Source organism: Perna viridis, chromosome 3 (genome assembly GCF_037379345.1).
Source record: "Perna viridis isolate PV_CMFRI_1.1 ecotype Kerala chromosome 3, ASM3737934v1, whole genome shotgun sequence".
Lineage (NCBI taxonomy): Eukaryota > Metazoa > Mollusca > Bivalvia > Mytilida > Mytilidae > Perna > Perna viridis.
Genome location: NC_142447.1, coordinates 8122073 through 8145119, shown reverse-complemented (window position 1 = coordinate 8145119; position 23047 = coordinate 8122073). Strand labels below are relative to the sequence as shown.

The following is a 23047-nucleotide window of genomic DNA, read 5'->3' as shown; positions in this document are numbered from 1 at the left end:
TCTGATAAAATAATGCTGATATTTCTTCAGCGTAGATAAAAATTGTATACGTTAAGTAGTCTAAGATGAATGTATATTTTTTCTGATATTTCCTGTTGCATTTCAGCATTTCAGAACTTCACAAAGACTTTATCAAAATCACGAAAAAATTAATAGGAAATTGCTGAAGAGAATATTGTTTCCTTGTAATCACGACTTTGAAATCAAACAGCACTCAAATCTGATAGGAAACTTGTTTTTATAGATTAATCATGACTTATCTGCAAGGTTGTATAGCTGACGTAATTGCCTAATATTAAAATTGACTACATATTTGGAAATTAATATTCCCATATTAGTCAAGAATTTCATTAAAACTTCTTTTTTTGAAAGGCAGGGCATGAACAATCCAAAATCCATACCTAAACTATGGCAATTGCTTACTTAAAGTAATATAAAAAGGTCAAAACACATTTTTTCAACTGAAATAGTTTTAGTGTTTTTAATTCATCGTATTGTTTAAAAATATATGCATGGGATAACTCTAGACCATTGTGGTTTTCCCAAGAAAGGTGTGAATAATTGTGATTCGTTAAAAAAATTTCCAGGCAGTTATGCAAATTCTAGAAATGATAGGAAAAATAATCTATCCCTTTTGTCAAACCACAGGTCTTACAGATAATAAATACGTGTTACACTATTAATTGTTTAATAGAGCCTTGGATCTGTAATAATCAGACAAAATCGAAAATAATGAATCGTACTCACAAAAAACACAACTTTGAAATTTGGGCAAATAAGTTATGGTCTTTTGAAGATCGATTGACAGTTTGTTTATCTAAGAAGTGTCAAAAGATGCTGAATAGTGAATTCAAAGTTACAAAAGAATGATACGCGACAGTGAGTTATCCCTCTTTGATGATGATGCAGTTGCAATGCATTTCAAATAATATATGTACTCCTCGAATAACTAACACTAACTAAAAATGAATGCCGTTTCTGCATTTCAGTATTTTGAATAAGATTTCATGTTTTTTATCCACCATGATTCACCCACTGCCCGATTCTTACAGAGAGTAGCGCTTAGTACTCGGGTATTGGTGTAATAATATAGAAAGTTAATAAGTTCTTTGTTCTGCTATAACGATAAAGTGTGTGTGTGTTGCAGTAAATATTCTCCATAAAATGAAACAAAATGGGTAAGCTTAAGTGTTATATTTACACAAAGCGCCGATTTTAGACACAATTCAATTGTACCACCACACTCGTTTCATATTAAAATAATCACAAGTGTTTTCAATTTTAGTCTAACGTAGCTACGGCTGTGGCTGAAATATTGTTAATATTTATTCACCTCACTTCCATCTAAACTATTAGTGCAACGTAAATCTGTTTAAAGGCCCAATCGAAAGTGTTTTTTTTTTAATTCTTTTAGCCGCAACACGTGATCGTATTAGTCGTATATATAAACGACCAAATGCATTTTTATTTATACTTTTTACAACGATGAAAGGTAAGCATTACACTACTGTTTCTTTCATGTTATAAAATTTTACACTTTTCTCGCTATCTCTAACGATTCGTACAACTATTACAAGAAATTATAATATTTACACCTGTTGACATACATAATACATATACAAGTAGTATGATGTAAATATTGAAGTAAATATTTACTAAATTATAAGGTAAAAACCTCATATTTAAGTATACTTTATCTCAAAAGATTCAACAGTGCGAGGGTGTATTTATTTATTATCTGGATTGTAATACATCAAAGTACGGTAAATGAAAACTACTATATGCATAATGTATTCAATTAACGTTAAACAAAAACAAAACAAAGAAACATAAAATGAAACAGAGATTTGAACAAACAACATTTATAAAACCAACAGACAACAAAATAAACATGAATATTTTATTTCAACAAAATAAAAAAGCGTCCATATTTTAACATTTAGTAAAAGTGTCCACTGCTTTCCAATAATAAAACAAAGCACAACACAACACAATATACCATTGCATTTTACCGTTACGACAAGAAATTCGTTAACAAATGGTAGTGATATTATGTACCATACATTTTTATTTATAAAATTATCCTAAATGCAGATTACCAGTTCATCAGTTGGTTGTTAATCTTCTGTTTTCTTATGTCATCGGTGTCGGCACAGATTTCAGTAGCAGTTTGCATATATAAACACAAATTATTTGGTCCATGGAACAGTTGCTCAGAAGACAAATTTAGTTCTAATTACGACGCAATGAAAGCTGCAAATTGTTTAAATTGTGACAAGTATTTCCATTGTATGGCCAACTATGAAGCAATCTACGATTGCACAGGGTCTAATAGGGAGGAGACAGCTAGGAAAATAAGGTGAGAAATAACTTAAGGAAAATGTTCAAAAACAAATGACTGATCTGATATACTATCGGTTAAGGATTAATACTAGATGAAGTAAATATTTTTATGACATATTATATATGAAGAACTGTTTATAAGACAGGCTATGGATTGTAAAATATTTTCCTTTTCTTACTTATTTACTTTACGTAAAAAATCCATCCATCGTTAACATACAAACATTGTCACAGTGTTTCAAAATTAGATATAAATTATATGTAGACTATATGTAATGGCATGACAACGACGAAAATATTGATTATAAGCTACGTGTTGTATACAAATATAATGAAAAAAAAGAGTGCTAAATCATGATGAAATGTTAAAATATAGACAATTTCGTTTTTGTGTTTTTGATCGTTTTAAATAATACGGATATTGGCTGAAAAAAGTTTAAATGTAATTATTTGCTTTGTATGGCAAAAACAATGTTGTTCTTTTTTTCAAAACAAATATTCATTTCAGTGATTGTCGTGATGACCCATCATGCACAGACGCTGATTGCCTAGCTGACAGGGTAGCAAACTTATTCGGAAGAAATGGCGGGAACTGTGCAACTGAATACCTTTGTGCAAATAGTTGTTCATATAAACCAAGTGATAGGACCTGCAAAAAATCCAATTGTCCTTAGAACAGTCAACGCTGTACATGTAACATGCGTCATGTGCAAACAATATCTTCAATAATAAAAAAAATACTTGGTACATCAACCGCAATTAATTGAAAATGATTATGAATAAATATTTAAACCCATTCCCTTATCAAATCTTACACAAGTAGTTATAAGTCGTTAACTGAAGGTGAATAAAAATTTGCACAACGAGAAACTGACATTTGAAGAACTACCTCCTCAGAGGACAAAGACCCCATATTGGTTACTTAAGTAATTGATACGAATTTTGTCTATGGTGTTAGAATTACCGAATGCCTGGTTTGAAACATACTTGAAAGAAACTTAATCATGCACATATACAAAAATGGCGAACTAGACACGTTGGAATGAAAAAAAACTGCTTGACTAGAATGACTCCGTGAAAACTACCACTAATTCTGGTAATTATGATATTGCATCATATTACTACTACTGAAAAAATATGTACGTTCATGAATTGTCTGATTTATCATATTATGATTCAGAAAAATATATCGCACAAATACAAAAAAAAATGTTTGTTTTTTTAAGGTAAAATGCTAAGGCTTTTTTATCAATGACTTAATATGTCCTCATACAGGGTATATATGCTTTACATTACTATTATGTATCGGCAACCCCCCCCACCCCCTCACCCGAAACTTCAACAATTGGACAATTCAAATGCGTCAAAATCTAAGTTGTTGGCCTGCACAGGAAACGAACATGATGTACATACATAATGTAGCGAACCTTATATAAATATTGACCAAAGGACTCGCCAGATATGCGTCATATTTTGTATGTCATCTGTACAAATTTCTTCGTCGAAAGAAAATCCCTACATACGAATCAGATGGCGACGCCCTGCTCAGTGCTTGGTTTTCTTAGAGATCATCACCAAAAAAGCGTCTGACCTTCAAAAACAATCTGAAAACTGCTTTGTTCAACGTGTCATAGTTTTCCTTTTCTCTTTCGTCTATCCCGGACTTGACTCTTTATGAGCAACTCGGCGTGTGTTTTTAGAAAAGCAGAGGACGCTTACTCTACTGCTGCACCTGATCCATGATTCCAGTTTTTTTGTGGAGTCCGAGTTGCTCATTTGCTTTTTTTTACTTTGTATGTATGATTTTAGTTGCTTTATGTTCTTTGTTGTGCATGTCTGCTTTCCATGTCTGGCCTTTGTCCGTGGATTACATTATTTTGATTACCGCTAAAACCTTGGTTCCTCTAATTACTCTTTTAGACGCTTTAATCAGCCTTCTCAGAAAATGCAATATTCTTGCAAAGTCGGGAAATAGTGAATCGTTTTAGCGACGTCACCTGATTGTATGGGTTGAAAATGCCCGTGAATTTCGAAAGGCCTATCTGCAGTGGACGGTAAGAGAGAAAACGAACTTCTGCGCTGAGTAGAGCTTGATCAATATTTTCTTTTTATAAAGATGTTTGATTGCTAAAACATGCTACAATGATAGGAATCAGGCAGGGTACGTAGGAGTGAATTTTTCAAAGACATGCTGATTATTATGAAAGCCTGTGTCTAATGATGTAAGATGTGAGACCAACAATCGATTGAAAATGTTATTTCAATTTCAACCACTTTTAAAGGCATCAAAGGTGCACTTAACCTAAAAATAATCACACCGAAAGAAATAAACAGCTTTTTCATTTTTTTCAATTGAATAACCTGCTAATAATCAATTTTTAAAAGTAAATTAATTATCATTATGAATTCTAGTGCATTTTATTGAAACGTCATAAACATTTTTATATGAGAAATGATATGATGAAGTACAGTGGGAATGCCGTGCTGACAGGATAGTTCCACTTATTGGTCACGCGGGAAAGGGGAGATAATGTAATTTTCGTTTTGGGTTTTGTTGTAAAGAAACCAGAAGTAAACATACTTGCTAAAAAAGCATAAAATACACACTTTTCACAGAGTTAATCGCTAAAATATTTAAAAATGAATGTTTTTCAAAGACTTAAGATTTGTTTTAGAGCAAAAACTGAACCTAAAGGTGCAACAATTTGTCGGGTCGATGATTTCAAAAAGGGGAATGACAGGATAGGAATGACGCAGAGCTTTCTAAAAATACCAAATACTACCCATCATTCCATGTGTAGCGTAGTAAATAAAGTAGTACAAATATGAAAGTTGATGGGACAAAATCGACATTTTGCGGCTGTATTGAAGCGATTGCAAAGCAAAGATGAAGTAATGGTATATTCATTCCATGCCTTCAATATGATTGACGAACATTACGCAGGCTGATTTTTGGGTCCTCTAGACGATGTTACAAACGATTTGAAGCTATGATGAAAGATGCATGCTGTGAGTGTGACGTACAAATGATACCAAGCCCAAAGCCCAATAGCTCATCATGTGTTTCCTGATTTTTTTTTCGCTATCATAATCAGCTTCCTTTCTCGAAATTCATTCTCGATTGAACCATTTTTTTTTCTTTACTCTTGAAGGACATATTGACGTGAACATTTATTTCTTTTTATAAATTGGGGGAGGGGGTCTTTTGTGGTGATCTCTGTGAATCCCTTAAAAACGCTGGTTGTTTTGTCCAGTTAAATTATTAAACAACCATCTAATATTTTGGAAAGCCAGGTCTGCATTACAAATAATATATGAAAATCATGAAAAATGCACTTTTAAAAAGAAAATATGGGAAGTACGTTGTACTGGAGCTGTAGATCTAGAAATTTACAAAATTAAAGGGGACCTTTTTTCTTCCTTCAAAGTATTTCTTTATTATACATTGAGATGTCAGAGTTTGCCCATCTAACTGTACTGTAGAAATTTGTCATTCGTTTATAATTTTCATTATTATGTATATAAAACTACTGCATAATTACCTTTTATCAGCCAATAGATACTTTTTCTGCTAATATATGGGATTTAAAGATACATGTATTACACAGTTAGACATAAATTTTCTGTACATAAGAAAGGGAAATGATTTTCTGTAAAGGACTTTCTTGGATATTTCTTCCTTCCAATGTAGGTCCATATTTATAATAAATAAAAGATATCAAAATATATTAGTTCTATATAAAATGTAATGTATAATTGTCAAATATGTGAAATATTTAGCAAGAGTATGTTTATTCTTGCAGGAAAGTGAATTCTCTTTGTGAGAGGGTAGATACTCTTTAACAATTATTTTGATATGTGGCATGTCGCATCAATACCAGTAACCTCAGCTTGACAAAGACCACATTGATGTAAAAAAAAAACACAAATAATTAAGGTTGACTTGTGCATACATGTACATAGTATTTGAAAAACAGCATTGAACATTCATATATGATAAGAAGTGTCTCAATGTCAGAAACCTAAAATGTGGACTTGTCTGATGAACAAAAACAAACTGACACAGATTTCTGTTTTAAAGCCGAAAATACAACCATGAATCTGTATTAAATCTAAGCATGTGGAACCTGAGCGAACTACAACTGCTTCTTTTCAATTTAAAATTGGAGATGCTAATGATTTCCTGAAATTAATTTTTTTTTATCTTGTTCTTAAATATTCATGTTACAAGTGAGTAAATACATCATGGCAAGTATTGAACTTTTATACACGAGACTTCAATACAATGTAATTTCATTGTTTTAACAAATGTTTACACATGCATATTTAGAAGTGGTGAAGTGTTGTCCAAAATATCTTGAAATAAAAAAATACAACTTTTTGACAGGTATTTTTTTTTCTTATAGCTTACTTCTGTTAATTTTATGTTCTATTTAAACTGGTTGTTTTTGATGGTATACAAATGTAAAAATATATCTGTATTTCCTTATCCTTTTCTATAACTGCAGTAACCTTGGTTACCTTGATTACTCTGTGATATATATATATATATATATATATATATATATATATATATATATATATATATATATATATATATATATATATGCGCCCTGGCCGTTTTGGGCGAATACGATATTTTCCGACGTTAGTAGAATTTGTTTGGTCGAAAATATTGATTAAGTTATGAGGCATTTTTTTAATATCGGAGGTTATATAGTGTCATTTTTTGCTGGTCAGTTGTATTTTAAGTTTAATTTGATGAAAAAAAAATTCTCCCGATCAAATTTCGCCCTTATTATATAATACTCAAGTGAAAAAAGTTGTTTTGAAACATGGATATGTTGGGGGAACCAGGAAAAGAGGTTCATTTTTAGGGTAAGTGTAATACATTATCAACAGCAGCATTTTCGTTGAGATTTTACCACCATTTCAATAAAGAAAGACATTTATTCAAAGGATTGAAGAGCAAAATTTTCTCATGAAAAATTCTACGATTATTTGGGACTTGAATGTTCCACAACAGAACCTCGAACGATAGCCACACCCATATGCGTTTTTTTTCTGACTGTTATCCGAACATAAGTCATTCCAAACAGGTAACCATCCTTTTGCTATAAGGAATTTATCGGACCTTTTCATAATTGAGGATAATTAAGACCCGAGACGATTTGAATGTGTAATGGCAGTACAGGCAGGTAATCAAGTCAAGTAAACCTTATTTAAAGTCGATAAATCAAACAGGAAATATAAGCTCTGTACAACTTTTGAAATCGTCATAGTGTAATTTTTGCTGACTTACAAAATGTACACTGCTCTCGCAGATTCATCAGCGGTAAGACCTCACTAACCTACATTCAAAACAAGGACGTCCATTTTAAAAACATTTCAGGTCATTTTGTATTGGTCCAAATTTCCTCTGACACTGCAACCCTCTTGTTTTTATTTGGATATTGATATGTCGGGTTGGGGTCAGAATGATGTGCCATACAAAAAGTTGGAGAAACAGCGGTACCGCGGAGTACCGCCCTTCAACTGCTTGTATTTGTAACAACTTTCAAGAATCAAGTTGAAATTGTGCATGTCATATCTACCTAGTTTGATTCCAGGATCATTTTCCTGTATGCTGATACCAAATTTGCTACAAAAATTACCTTTTTTTTTTGAAGTTTTGATCATTTTCCATTTGAGACCCTGTTTTGTTGACATTTAAAATGTTTTAAAATTTTTGAATCGTAAAAGAGAGCATGTTACTTTTGGAACGGAAGGGTAGTACACACGTGATTTTTCTGTGGAATTTTGAAATATTCTGTTAGATTCCAGTCTTAAAAATCGTTTCTGCTCTGTTCCTTCCATAATGTAATTCTTGTAGTTAATTTGGTATTAGCATACAGGAAAATGATTCCAGAATCAAAGAGTAATCAAGGGAACCAAGGTTATATTGGTAATAAAAAGAATGTAATCTAGGGACAAAGACTAGATATGGAAAACAGACATTCACAACAAAGAACATAGAGCAGTGTGGAAAACAACCGCTCGCCAAATACGAGTAGATGTGTATTTTGGCGAGTTCTCATTTGCTTACACTCGTCAATTTGGCGACCATCAATTGATTGGCAAGGTCCAAGGAAAGTTAACCAGCCAACAGGTTACTTAGTAAAACATCCCTTAACATCATACATTATAAATATGTTCCCTTCATTTTAAGAAGTTTAGCTTGAATATTTTAAGTGAATTTTGGCATGATATGCACAATTTTATTGACTTGTAAAGCATTGTTTACGATCTGCCATTTTAATTTCTGGTAAATGGGATGCGCCAAAACCTAGGCGACGGTCCTGATCTCGTATTAGTATTTAAACGAAATTATCTTGGTAATTTAAGATTTGTTACCTTGCAAATTAGTTGTTTATTGCTAAAATAAAAATGAACAAGAAATGGAGTACTTATTTTGTTACTGTAAAGTACTTGAAAAACTTAAATGGGAGGGTATATTCGAAAATGGAAAAGTTTTTGATAAATTTAAAAACAAATGAAAAGATAGTTGCAGAAAGACAGGAGATAGTCAAATCCAAGAGAAAAAAGATGATAGTACAGAAAAAAAAAATGTGGGTAGTTGAATTTATATTTGACTAGCAAGATCAATATTCCACTAGCCAGAATGGCAAGTTGGGGAAAAATGGTTTCTCACACTGATAGAGTAACTAAAATCATACATACTAAGTAACAAAAGCAAGTGAAAAACTCGGACTCCACTAAAAATTGGGAGCATGGACCAGGTGCACCGGTAGGGTAAGCGTCCTCTGCTTTTCTAGAAACACCTGCGGAGTTGCTCATAAAAAGTCAAGTCTGGGTAGACAAAAGAGGAAAGGAAAACTATGACCCGTTGAATAAATCAGTTTTCATGGTGCAGATGGATACACCATAACGATCCACGAACTAGGTAGGTGTGACATGCACAATTTCAACTTGAAAGTCATTGCAAGCGGTTGAAGGGCTGTACTCTGTGGTACCGCTGAATCTCCAATTTTTTGTATAACACATCGTTCTGACCCAACCCTACATATCAATATCCAAATGAAAAAGAGGAGAGTTGCAGGGTCAGAGGAAATATGGACTAATTTTGTATGTGGACCATATTAGCTAAAGGATTGATTTAGAGATAAGCCTCTTGGTGACCTGAGGCCAAGCCCTCCAATATGGATTATGGTTATCTTAATTTCCATTGCCTCTTTTTCTCTAGGCAATGTTAAAACGCAAGGGTGTTAAGATACTGATAGTGATAGGGATTTTTTGCTAAGGAGAAGAACGCTTCATTGATTTTCCAGATGTCAGAATGACAGGACAGTATTAAAGGGATGGCATTTTTTTTACAAGAAAACAATCGAATACCATCATACTTGCATTGATATGTTGTGGTTCATACACTACATGAAATTAATTTTCAAACTACATAGGTACCCTATGGAAAATGCATTACTAATAATTGCGCTCTTGTATCCTATAGAGAATGTGTACTATCACATTCACTTTTTTTCTTCATCACTGTTTTTTGGTGCTTAGCTTTCCTGCAAACTCTGTGGTGACTTTGATCATTCTTTTTTTTTTCAAAATTGATGCTTTTTGGGCTGATATTGAGAAAAAGTTTTTCAAAAAGGCTATTTTAATGGGCAATGAGAAGGGATGCATTGAATGGATAAGGGCACGGAAGTCCAAGTCAGGTTATGGGGTCCTAGTAGTGAAATGGCCTGATCGAGAGGGCAAAAGGGAGACTGCACACAGGCTTTCCTACATGATAAGGCATAGGATCACAAGGGATGATTTTCAAAAATCTTTTAATGACAAAGAGTGCAGCCATATCTGCCATGAGAAAGTGTGTGTCAAGCCAGACCACATAGCCATATAACAACATGAGTTTAACCAGGAGAGAATTCACTGCAAAAGTCAAGGCCTCTGCTCAAAATCACACAAACCATTTTGTTTAATATTTCATTTTATTAATATAAAAACTATTTTCTAACAGAAATTCTCCTTTTCTTTTTTTTACACTGTAGGAATGGTCTGTGTGTTTGTTTCGAGAAGAAGGTTTCTGTTCTTTTTCACTTTTCAGTAGCGAGTTTTTCTCATACGCAATAATTTCACTTAATTTTTCATACAGTTTCAGTGATGTCACTAAGTTTTTAAGTAGCTGGCTAATTAGATAAAGTAGGTGGCGAACCCGCCCATTATGGCAGGGGGTCCGGGGGCCGCTCGCGGCCCCCATAAGCTCTGGGGTAAATGGTGCAATATCCTGCATTCTAGGGCTCTCCTGGGCCATTGTACAGGACAATAAGATTACAATTTTTATACAAGTTTCTGTTTGTTAAGCCTAAAAAATGTGATATTTTTTTAAAATTTTGAACAAATTGTTTATTATTGAAAAGTTCCCCATTGCATAGACCCTTCTTTTTTCCACTTAAGACAAGTGACAACAAAGTAATTATAAATAATTTGAGCTTTTAATTATTTTTTTTTCTAAATTGTTTTGCTAACTAGCATAATTAACCACTCCCATATCAATCTTTTCTCTCATTACACGCTTGAACCATCAATCGATCCAATCTTGTTGAAAATTTTGTTTTGACAAAAATGGCACTTGTCATACCCAATGACCTTGCTAGTATTTTATCGAATTAAAATAAGATATTAAATATCATCAATAATATGATTGTTAATTTATATCTACCATTGTCACTGTCTGTCTTTTTGGCCTTAGCTGGCCCTGGTGACAAAAAAACAACAGATAGATGATTGTCCCTGTGTCACAGGCTTTGACCTTTTACGGCCCGACATGTTGCTTTTTGCTGACCGGAAACGAAGTATTTTTAGTTCAGTAAAAATAAGAAAGTCTATATTTAGAAACAGGGAAAAAACGCGGACTATTTATTTTAGCAACCGAACAATACATTAAAGTCACACCGATGCGTCATTCAAGTGCAATCTTTAATATTTGTGGATGAATATTGTCAGTATATTATATAAAGAGGGTCTTGAAGAATATTTCATGAATTTTATTTTTGTGGGGTACGAAAGTAGGCGGCGACGTTTGAAAGAGTAGGCGGCGATTTTTGCCGGCTGCTGGCTTCTAATGACATCCCTGAGTTTGTACAGTTTTTCACGTTTTTCACCTCTATATTTCTTGTATTCCATTGTTTGCTTATGCTGCTTTTGTAAAATGTCTAATTTCTGCACACTTTTTAGAGCCTGGTAAGCTGTACTCCCAACTGGAATGTCACAGTGTAAGGCACTACACAACTCAAGGATGGATTCACCTGGACCAAGATTTACACTATGGATGGCTGAGTGTGCCCCTCCAGAATAGTTCTTTTTGTACATTACATTTGAAGGTAAGGAACGCCTTATGCTACGATTCACACCCTCGACAAAGTTAGTGTTCATATTAAGCCTGGTCTTCTCAAGTGCTTTTGGTCCGAGGCACTTATTTACTGCGATACGAATAAAATCCATGTTTTCATGGGTATGCATGATTTTGAATGTCTTTGGTAGTAGACTTCTCTTCTTGAGCCACTCACTCTTGCCACATACAAAAGAATGTTTCTTGCATAAGTCATGTTTTCCCATGTAGCACCGTATAACTGCATCAACTGTATGAGACATCTTTGATTTAACTCTTTTAAAATTTCCTCTGAATTGCTTAGTACATATAGCAACTTCAGAATTGCACCTTTCAGTTAAGTCTGTTGCAAAGTTATTCAGTAGCTTTTGGCGTTGCTTTTGTGTCCGTGCTGGCATGATTTTTAGGAGACTTTTGTCTTTTTCCACACTTTTCCGCATATTTTCCGACAAATGCCTGGTATCAATGAAATGCTGAGGCTCAGTTTTTGATTTTCCCTCCTCATACAAATCAACTGCAGCTCTGTAAGCTGAACTGTCTGGGTCAGTAACTAAATAGTCTACTTTTATGTTGTCTTTTAAAAGGTCTTCAAGGCACTCCCTGGCCCATGCATATTCATCACCAATGCTCTTCACCATTGGAATATTAGCACTGCATTCATCAGTACATTCAGACTGGAGTTGGCCTGAGTCAAAAATCAATATCTAGTGAAGAATGCTCTGAACAGAGCTTATTTTTGTCAACCAAATTAACAATTTTATGTTTTTTTGTTACATTTTCAGCTGATTAGCTTGTTGGAACGGTGTGCGTCCAATTCCTGGGTTGGGTCTGTTGCTGTACATGCCATCCATTTGAACACTAATACATCTTGGATTTTTCTTTCCTCGGAGGCGGTTTATTTCAACTAATTCTTCCCTTCTTCTTTTCATGTCTTTTTTTACAACTTGTACAATGTTTTTATATACTTTATTTGTCCTTCTTTGCAGGCTAGAGGCTGCTGGAGTTGAGATATTGCCACTTAGAAAGATTTTGCACAAGCTTGTAGGACAAATTGGAGTCTGACTCAGGCCAACTAGTACACCAGTTGTTAGTTTTGAGGGTTTTCTACCCGGTCTGCCGGTTTCAAGTTCCTCATACTGTGTATACATCTTCGAAAAGTATTTAAACGATGCGCAAATAAGTCGAAATCTTGAGAGAAACCTCTTTTTTTTTCTTTGTCCAAATCGTATAGTAAAATACCATCACAGTCTGGACTTTTCATCATATGCTCTCTAAATGCGCAATTCCACATGTTTTCTGACTTGTAAAGGCACAGCACTCTGTGGGAATCAGAATTCAACCTGAAAATAAGAGAAGAAACCATATTTTATGTCCTACTAACACTAAAGTTATTTCTGTATTCAAATGCAATTTACAGTTATCTCCCCCTTAATTTTAATATTTTTTTTTAATGGAGCATTTATGTACATTTGGCTGATATCTAGTTGATTTTTTCCTACTTTATAACTTAAATAAAGGTTAATTACTATACAAAGTGCAAGAATTTGTGTTCTTGGAAATAAATTAGCAAGTTTTAAGGAAAAACTAAATAGTTTGAAAATTGTGCACATATGGCATATATTGTTTTTTTTTTTTTTTAATCTACATTAATAAACTGTTTGATTGTAAGTTAATTACGTTATTTATTATTACATGTCCTACCTTTTATTTTTTAGCTCCTTTCTTAGATTTCCTAGCAACAGGAACAGATTTAGATTTTGGTCGCAGTAACTTGGCCGCACAACTGGACCGCTCTGCCTTCTCCTCAGGATCAGTGTATGGATCATTAACAACCAGTTCATGAGTTTTCCTTGTAAGTCTAATGTATTTAGGTGTTTCTAAGTCACTTTTCACTGTTGAAAGTTTAGTCCTTGCTTTTTTTGTGAGGTAAATTCCCAGATTTAAATGTGTATTTATTTCCTTTTTTGAATCCTGACATTTTATAAATTTGAAATGTTGACTCTGTTAATTTAGCATTGATAAGTGTTGATGTGCTCTGATGCAAGTTTATTTTATACACTTGTTTTGCAGTACAGGTTGATGTGAAAAGTTCAGTCTTTGCACTATTTACAGGATAAACAACAGGTGCTCCCCCTTCAAACATATAAAATTCTTCAAAGATGCCATTTGATGATCTCATGGCTCTTCTATAGTTATTATGATGACAAGCAAAATTTGTTGCTGTCATTCTGGTACCTCTTATCACCAACGATTAAAAATTACACGATAAAGTTAGAAAGTGGATCTTCATTTCACTTAATTTAGAAAGTTTTGAACCTTTTTTCCATTTTTTTTGTATTTTTACTATTAAAAGGGTAGATTCTACCCTTAATAAATTTAGATTTCAACTTGTACATGCATAAAAGGAGTATTGCTTAAAGTGTTGGAAAACATAAGTGAGAATAATTTCTAAGATATTTTAACAAGAAATTTTCCATTTTTAATTTTTGATTTTTGCTTTCTGTGGAAATTTTTCAGCACTGGCCGCAAACTCGCACTCCAACCTAAAAAGGGAATATCTCGACTAAACTTTAACGGATTTTCACCTAACTTGGTTTCTGTACTTGTGTTAAGATGTGCTTTATAAATGCGAACTTGAGTACTGATTCTTAACCGCTTCATGTTTTGATAGGATACAAATGCGCAATTATTTGTTTACATTCTACCGGGAACTTTTTTACTCCAACATGGTACTGAGTACTGAATACAAGGTGGTACCTGATTGGTTGGATATGGCTTGAAATTTATTTTCATTTCAAAACTTACCCATTTATGATTGATTTTATTTTGGTAATAATTAATAATTTGTTATAGGGTTGAAATGATTTCTCATAAATGAAATCTAGGTGCTTCATTTTTTTCCAGTGTATTTTGTGCTGAATTTTCAAGAGTCCATAACAACTGAAATTTCGATCAACTTTTGCCGCATGACCATATACTTTTTTTTTGTGCAAATAAAAAGTATGCTTTTCTAGTTTTAGGAACTGAAACCCATTTTCTGCTAATTTGTGTGGTTTTGTTGAAATTAATTTTCAAACTACATAGGTACCCTATGGAAAATGCATTACGAATAATTGTGCTCTTGTATCCTATTACAGTTCTTGATGGATGATGGGAATATTTTACACATATCATGTAACATAAACAAAATTCAGACACAGCTGACAGCTGCAAATAAGACAATGATTGCCTTTCCTATCTTGGAAAAGCTATGCTTTGATGTGGATAATACATTTGGAGTTATATTTTTTTCCCAGGCGAGGTAGGTTCTTGACAACAGCAACAGTGGAACAACGGAGATACACGTACCTGTACATACATCCATGTGTTTCCTGAAGTTTTTAAAAATCACATTCACTGTTTGAAATAAATGTAAGTAAAAAAAATAGGAAAAGGCTTGAAAACTATCAGAAAAGATGAATTTATTTTTACAAAACGTAATCTTAACCTTATTATATATATATTCATCCAATAACAGTAGAGGCTAAAAACCACTAATTCCACTTCCCATAGGTTCTATGCTAATTTCACAATATTCAATGGCTTCTCTGCACTTTACCTTAACTTTAACCTGCAGAGGACTATATATCAGCATGATTCTACATATGCCAGCTCACAATCCTCTGAATGGCATGTGGGGTTAGCTGACTTGCAGTGCAGTACTGGTCACCGGAAGTGAAGTGTCTATAAATAGCATGGGAAATCCCAGTGTTTTCACAAGATAGGGGTATATTTAGAAATCATTATGGAGATTAGGCTTCACATCACAAGAAGCAAAATGCACCTATAAAATGTACAGAAATGTTTTTCCTTTCAGAAACTGTTTAAATTTTTTAAATGAGATGAGAACTTTTTTCACAGCACTATGAGGAACAGGGGTAATTTCTGCATAGAACTATTTTTGCGTACGTTCCAAATGCTCATTGGTTGAATTGGTGGTCTGTAACCTAAATAGAGCAGTCTACATATGAAGATACATGTATATATATTAAATTAAACCTTGTTCAGACACATATTATGTGACAGGATAAATAGTAGTTATGCAAGGGAGAGTGTACATTTGTATTACTTGTACAGGGCACAATGACCAGTTTAGTTTATTTACATATATGTACAAATGTGTATTAATTCCTACATGTATCAATGAAAAATCATGTGAAGTAGATGTAAGATAGAAATAATGTCAATTGTTAATAAATAGACCAAGAATTAGTTTGCAATCCTAACTATTGCTTGTCTTCTCTGTTTGTCCAAACTTTAAAAGTTTTGGAGAATTTTATTATCCAACATAAAATGTATAGAAATGCCCATCATTTACAACTGGTAGTTACGATTTGGAAATTCCTACAGCCGGTCACTAGGAAATCACAGCCATGCATTACTAATTTTAGTATGGGGCATTAATAGTTTTTCTTACCTTTAATAAGTGACAACTTTAAGTAAGAGTGATCTAATTCAATTACATGTAATTAGATTAGGAGATTTAAAGTTGTTGAAAGATGGTACTGGAACTGAGTATATTGAATTATTAGGTATGTTTAATCTTGTACTAGAGATTAATTATTATTTTCTTTTTTTTTTTTTGGGGGGGGGGTGATTATTAGAAACAACACCATCATGATTTATTTTCATAAATATTTGATTCATCGAGATACAGACTTATTTCAAATTAAGGTGAAATCATATGTTTCAGTAATAGATATAAAGTTGGTTAAAAAAAGTATCAATGCAAAGCTTTTTCCATATTGGCCCTGTAATATGCCCTTTTTATTAATAGCCTCGGATGGCTGTAATGGCCATTATTAATACCTCGGGCATGTAACAGGGCCAATACAGAAAAAAGCCATACATTAATACTATATTAACATGATGCCCTTATTGTTTGCCTTGTGCAGTCAGATATGGTAAGATGCCCTTATTGTTTGCCTTGTGCAGTCAAATATGGTAAATACATGTAGATTTGTGATATTAAATATCTGAAATCTACACATTTCATCTTCAGTGCTCTTAGTAATAACACAAATTGTATGTCTTTAAATGACATGAAATGTAAATACTTAATATGAGTTTGAATTAAAAAAAAATATGATAATATCTTGAAAACTATAATAGATAGAATGAAACTTTTGATTGACGAAATGATCCTCATGATATGCCCTAACAAAGTCTTCATGGAGTCATACTTGTCCAACACCATTTTGTTACAGTTATTGCCTTTGAAAGCAAAAATTTAAACAGATGAGGGATTTTGGCTCCTGGGAGCCTCTTGTTTATATGTTCCAGGCTCATCCAGTATTGAGTCATAAGTTGTAAAATTCCTGATTGTAGAAACAATTCTTAACTTTTTTTCATTTTTTGTGTCTTTTGTTTATCATATTCATATTTCTCATTTTGTCTTTTCAGCTTGGTGACTGGATACAAATTTGTCGGAAGTGGCAAGATTCCCCTGGTCCATGATTAATCCTGCTTGCACTTGTAGTCAGACAGTAGTTTGAATTAATAGGAGCAGAACAGATCCTCAGGTGAGTGGATTCTTTTGGATCTGACTTTCCATAGCCTCGGTTTACAGCCTCACACTTAAGTGTCACTGTCCCAAAACGAGTCTTAACGAAGTTTGTCCGACCAAATCTAATGTTGATTATATTACACCCAAGTCTCTTATCATCCTCTGTCATGTACAAGCATTTTGCTTCCACATCTGGCATAAAGTCTTTGCCCCAGTGATCTTGCTCAGTACCTTTACATACATAGGAGTATGATTTGTACTTTTCTAAACAATGTCTTGTATAACACGCAATGATACTATCTGTTGCATAGCTAAATCTGTTTACAAGTTTGTTCATATCTCTTGCAAACTCCCTAAGACTAAGAGCGAAGTTGAACCCTTTGTGCAGCTGTTGCTTAAGTCAAAAGCAAATCGTTTTTTTTTTAGCATTGTGCAATCTGTTTTAGTTACAAACTGTAGCATCATTTCATTAAATTTAGCATTGTCACAGTCTCGCATTTGTGATTTGGCTAAGTATCTGGTGTCGCGACGGTTCTCAGGTATGATAACTAAATTTTCTTCTTGTTTCCGGCTAAATCCTCTGAACGTATGACTATCACCATCTGTTGTTAATTGTCCAAATATAAATGGTCATTTAGCATATCACCCAGTATTTCAAAATACCTCTCTTCATTGCCTATTGTAGCACTCCATTTCATGTTGGCTGAACAGTTACCAGGATAGCCTGGGCACTCTGGATCTCGTCCAAGTGATCTTAGATTGCTTGCTGTCTTACAAAGTATGTTTGCATCATGAAACTATAAGTTTCTTCTTTACTGTTACATTTCTGCTAGTGAGCTTCTAGCTTGGGTAGAAGGCTGAAACTGTGTTGTTCTATGGTGACAAGAATTTTTTTTGTATTGTGTGTCAGTTTCAGCTAGTATAGGTGTGTTTTCTGGGAACCCATATCTTCAAAGTGCCATTTTTAGCTCGCCTGGCTAAAGGCCATATGTGCTATTGCCATCACTTGGAGGCATCATGAAACTATAAGTTTCTTCTTTACTGTTACATTTCTGCTAGTGAGCTTCTAGCTTGGGTAGAAGGCTGAAACTGTGTTGTTCTATGGTGACAAGAATTTTTTTTGTATTGTGTGTCAGTTTCAGCTAGTATAGGTGTGTTTTCTGGGAACCCATATCTTCAAAGTGCCATTTTTAGCTCGCCTGGCTAAAGGCCATATGTGCTATTGCCATCACTTGGAGGCATCATGAAACTATAAGTTTCTTCTTTACTGTTACATTTCTGCTAGTGAGCTTCTAGCTTGGGTAGAAGGCTGAAACTGTGTTGTTCTATGGTGACAAGAATTTTTTTGTATTGTGTGTCAGTTTCAGCTAGTATAGGTGTGTTTTCTGGGAACCCATATCTTCAAAGTGCCATTTTTAGCTCGCCTGGCCAAAGGCCATATGTGCTATTGCCATCACTTGGAGTCCGTCGTACTTGTCCGTCGTCGTTAAACAATTTTTCAAAACTCTTCTCCTCTCACACTACTTGACCAATTGGTACCAAACTTTGTATGAATATTCTTTGGGGTATCCTGCATAGAATTGAAGTGGGGATTTTTGATCCATTAAAAAAAAAAGGCCTCCGTTACTAAAAATAGAACATAGGGGTCAGACAGTAGTTTTTTGCATATATCTCCAAAACTGTAGGTTTAGCTGATTTAAAAAATTTTCATTTTCATATGATAAGCCATGTTGGAGTTATTGCTCTTTTTCAATGTTTTTTCCTATTTTTAATGTTATTTCTTTAAAAAATCTTCTCCTTTGACACTGCTTGACCAATTGGTACCCAACTTCTAATGAGTGTTCTTTGGGGTATCCTGCATAGAACTGATGTGGGGATTTTTGATCCATAAAAAAAATGGTCCACGTTAATGAAAATAGAACAAAGGGGTTAGACAGTAGTTTTTCACATATATCTCCAAAACCATTAGGTTTAGCCAAATTCTTTCAAAATATGATACGATCCTTATTTGTAGGACTACAAAAGTCTTCAGGCATAAGAGTTGTTAGATGCCTCCTTATAAGAGTTATTGCCCTTGACAGGGGAAAATGACAGGTTTTTATTTTTTCAGTTTTCAGCCAATGTCTTGAAAACTATGATAGATTTTAACTTTCATTTGCTGAAATGATACTTATGATAAGTCCTATCAAAGTTTTCTTGAGTCAAAATTGGGGAATTTCTTGTTTAATTTATTGCCCTTGAAAGGCAAAATTCAACCAGGTGAGCGATTCAGGCTCCTAGGAGCCTCTGGTTTTCAGTGACTTGGCCACTGTTGACCCTGATTTGATCAGACTACACACAGTCTGATGATAGAGTTGCCAGTGCCCTTGTTGACTTTATGGATTGGCGTATGGATTCAACTGGAAAAATTTCTCGCATAGTTTATATTTGCTGGTACAGTACTTCTAATAGCGTGATTAAGGGGCTCAACTTATATGTAGCAAGCATCACTTTATCTAGGCGGTAGTTCATAATTTGTTGTAAAACATGTTTGGACTTCTCATTTGATTCAATTTCAAAATTTCCCTGCTTTAAGTAAGCATTTTTTTCAATCCAAGTCTTAGATTTCTTAATTTTTGAACATGCAAATAAATAAAGTTAACATTTTGAATGGTTACCACAGGAACAGTTCACTATGATACTATGGCATCAGTAACATATGATAGTTTTGATAGAGCCCCATCAGGAATTTTGGAGTGTCATGTATTCTGCTTGTCACCTTGCTGCTATGTCAGAAGCAAACAGCCCATGGAGGTATTTTTTTGGGGGGGTTTTCAAGCGAGCTGGCATTATATCACACACACTTGACAGATTTGTCACATACTTCCTATGGTTGGCTGACATGGGTCTTTTGTTGAGGTAATGTACTGGTTCAGTTGAAGTAAGACCTTTGTTGACCATGCTTTCTGCAGCATTATATGCACTACTGTCTGGATCTGTGGTTACTTCATTAAGCTCAAACCCATCTCGCAGTTCTTGCCCAGGCTTGTTCATTTCCAATACTGTCTTGCATGTTAATTTAGTTTTTAGCTCACTTGGCCAAAGGCCATGTGAGCTTTTGCCATCACTTGGCGTCCGTCGTCCGTCCGTCCGTAAACTTTTACATTTCAATCTTCTTCTCTGAAACCACAGGGCCAAATAAAACCAAACTTGACACAAATGTTCACTGGTATGAGGGGATGAAAGTTTGTGATTTTGGTGCCGATCGGAAATTCAAGATGGCCGCCACCGAGGATCTTAGTTTAACATTGGACCCTATGGGAGAAACATGTAAAAATCTTCTTCTCGGAAACCACTTGACCAAATTAAACAAAACTTGACACAAATGTTCACTGATATGAGCGAATGAAAGTTTGTGATTTTGGTGCCAATCGGAAATTCAAAATGGCCGCCACCGAGGATCTTAGTTTAACATTGGACCCTATGGGAAAAACATGTAAACATCTTCTTCTCGGAAACCACTTGACCAAATTAAACAAAACTTGACACATTAAATGTTCACTGATATGAGGGGATGAAAGTTTGTGATTTTGGTGGCGATCAGAAATTCAAGATGGCCGCCACCGAGGATCTTAGTTTAACATTGGACCCTATGGGAAAAACATGTAAACATCTTCTTCTCGGAAACCGCTTGACCAAATTAAACAAAACTTGACACAAATGTTTACTTTTATGAAGGGATGTAAGTTTGTGATTTTGGTGCCAATCGGAAATTCAAAATGGCCGCCACTGAGGATCTTACTTTAACATTGGACCCTATGAGAAAAACATGTAAAAATCTTTTTCTCGGAAACCGCTTGACCAAATGAAACAAAACTGGAAACAAATGATCGTTGGCATGAGGAGATGAAAGCTTGTGATTCTTTTGCCATTTCAAAATGGCTGCCACTGTGGATCTTAACTTAACCAAAGTTTCCACTCAAGAAAATATACATCTAGAGGTCGCCACATGATCTTCAACAAGTGGGAAATTTCCTCCATGTAGCAAGCTCTAAATTGCCCCAATAAAAACAAAGTGGATAAATCAGTGAACACAATACTGAGGGGGGGCTGGAGGGGGTCTGATCCCGGAATCCCGACTTTATTTTTACTAAATCCCGAAATCCCGAACAACAAAGGAACTTAAAAACTGCTAAAATCCCGATTCCCGGTGGATTTATTTCCCGAAATCCCGGGCTTAATTCTCAGAAATCCCGAAATCCTGAGCTTAAAAACCTCTGATCCCAGCATCCCGAAAAAGGTCCGGCCCTTCCTCAATACTATATCAGTTTATCATTTATGGTAAGAAACTAAAATGTTTTAAAAAAGACAACTACATGCCAGTGACTATATTTCCTGCCTTGGGACAGGCGCAAACAATATGCAGCGGGGTTAAACTAGTTTTGTTGGATCCAAACCCTCCCCCTCTATACGGTCAAAGGCTAAAATAAATACAAAGTTAGACACACAGTAAAAATCAACCTGAAATACATCCAATTCATTAGAAAAGTACCTCAACAATTATTAACAATAACATAGAAGACAAACAAATGAGGTATAAACAATGAATGCTCGCAGTTACTGAAAGCAAGCTCAGGACACAAATAAGGATGACAAATCTTCAAGCCTCCCAACACAAAAAATATCAGTTACAAAACTTCCAAAGGATTTAGAACTGCAACATCATAGACTATGTTGGTCTAGCAAGAAGTTGTGCAATGACTAAAATGCTAAAATATGAATGATTAAGTTATAATGTAATGATCTAATAAGAGTATCAATATTTTTTCCTACAAAGACAAGATTTAATGATCTGACAACAATGTCGAATTTATATCCTTTATGAATCAGTCTATTTAAATAATTCTTAAGATTTGATGGACATTGTTTGCATTTATGTGCCTTGTAAACTATATTTCCATACAAAACTGGATGTGAAATGCCTAGTTTAATGAGATTAGTTTTTTAGCAAAGTAATCATGTTGGAGGCTAAGAAACGCTGTGTTTTGCAGAAATTTCATGGATTCCGCAAAACAATGGCAATTTCTGCATTTTTAAAGGCCTGGTTCCGGATTTTAGTATGTTGGGGTTGCAAACTATGCATTATGTCCCCTTTCCAACCTGTCCCATGCAGTAATTCCTGTTCACCAATGCTTTAAATTGCAAGAAAATCTTCATCTAAGGAAAATTCCCTGTAAATTTACGCAAAATTATATGAAATATTTAGCAAGTAATTAAACCAGATGAGCGATACAGGCTCACGTGAGCCTCTGGTTTACTGTATGCTTTTTCTTTTTTATGAGCACAGCTTTGATTTTTGATTTGTGGCTACAACATAATGTTTGAATGTTTCATTGTCAGTTACAGAGAAGTTAGACTGTGTTGCTAGTTGGAATGGCGTTTTTCCAATACCTTAATATATTCTGCTGATATAGATTCCATCGGCCTGGACATTTTTTGTCTTAGGATCCTAGCCATGTAGTCTTTTCACCCTTTTTACCTTTTCTCTCAGCATTTTCATGTCTTCATTTTTCTTTTCTGTTATTTTAGCCACTTAATTTGATCTATACTGCATACCTGATACAGATGGAGGGGGGATATTTGATGCCATACAAACTTGATGGTAACTTGATGTACCTATTGGTGTGTGTTGAAGACCCACTTGCCTGCCTACATTTCCATGTATTTTGGCTGCACGACGACCGTTATTGTTGCTTTCAACGTCTTCGTACAAGTTAAAGGTTTTT

The 23047-nt window shown here is 34.3% G+C and overlaps 1 long non-coding RNA gene across 27 annotated transcripts in view; it reads left to right on the top strand.

Moving 5' to 3' along the window:
* The first annotated feature begins 1779 nt into the window (after positions 1-1779).
* Positions 1780-23047, top strand: part of LOC148620879 (uncharacterized) — a 28735-nt gene continuing 7467 nt past the window's right edge. For 2 of the 27 annotated variants that reach the window (XR_015921009.1, XR_015921005.1), the window contains exons 1-8: positions 2063-2359; positions 2852-5352; positions 11584-11729; positions 12724-12823; positions 13453-13589; positions 15034-15148; positions 17180-17298; positions 22851-23041. This is a non-coding gene — a long non-coding RNA (uncharacterized LOC148620879). The other 25 variants (XR_015921014.1, XR_015921012.1, XR_015921010.1 and 22 more) reach the window with 25 other exon arrangements.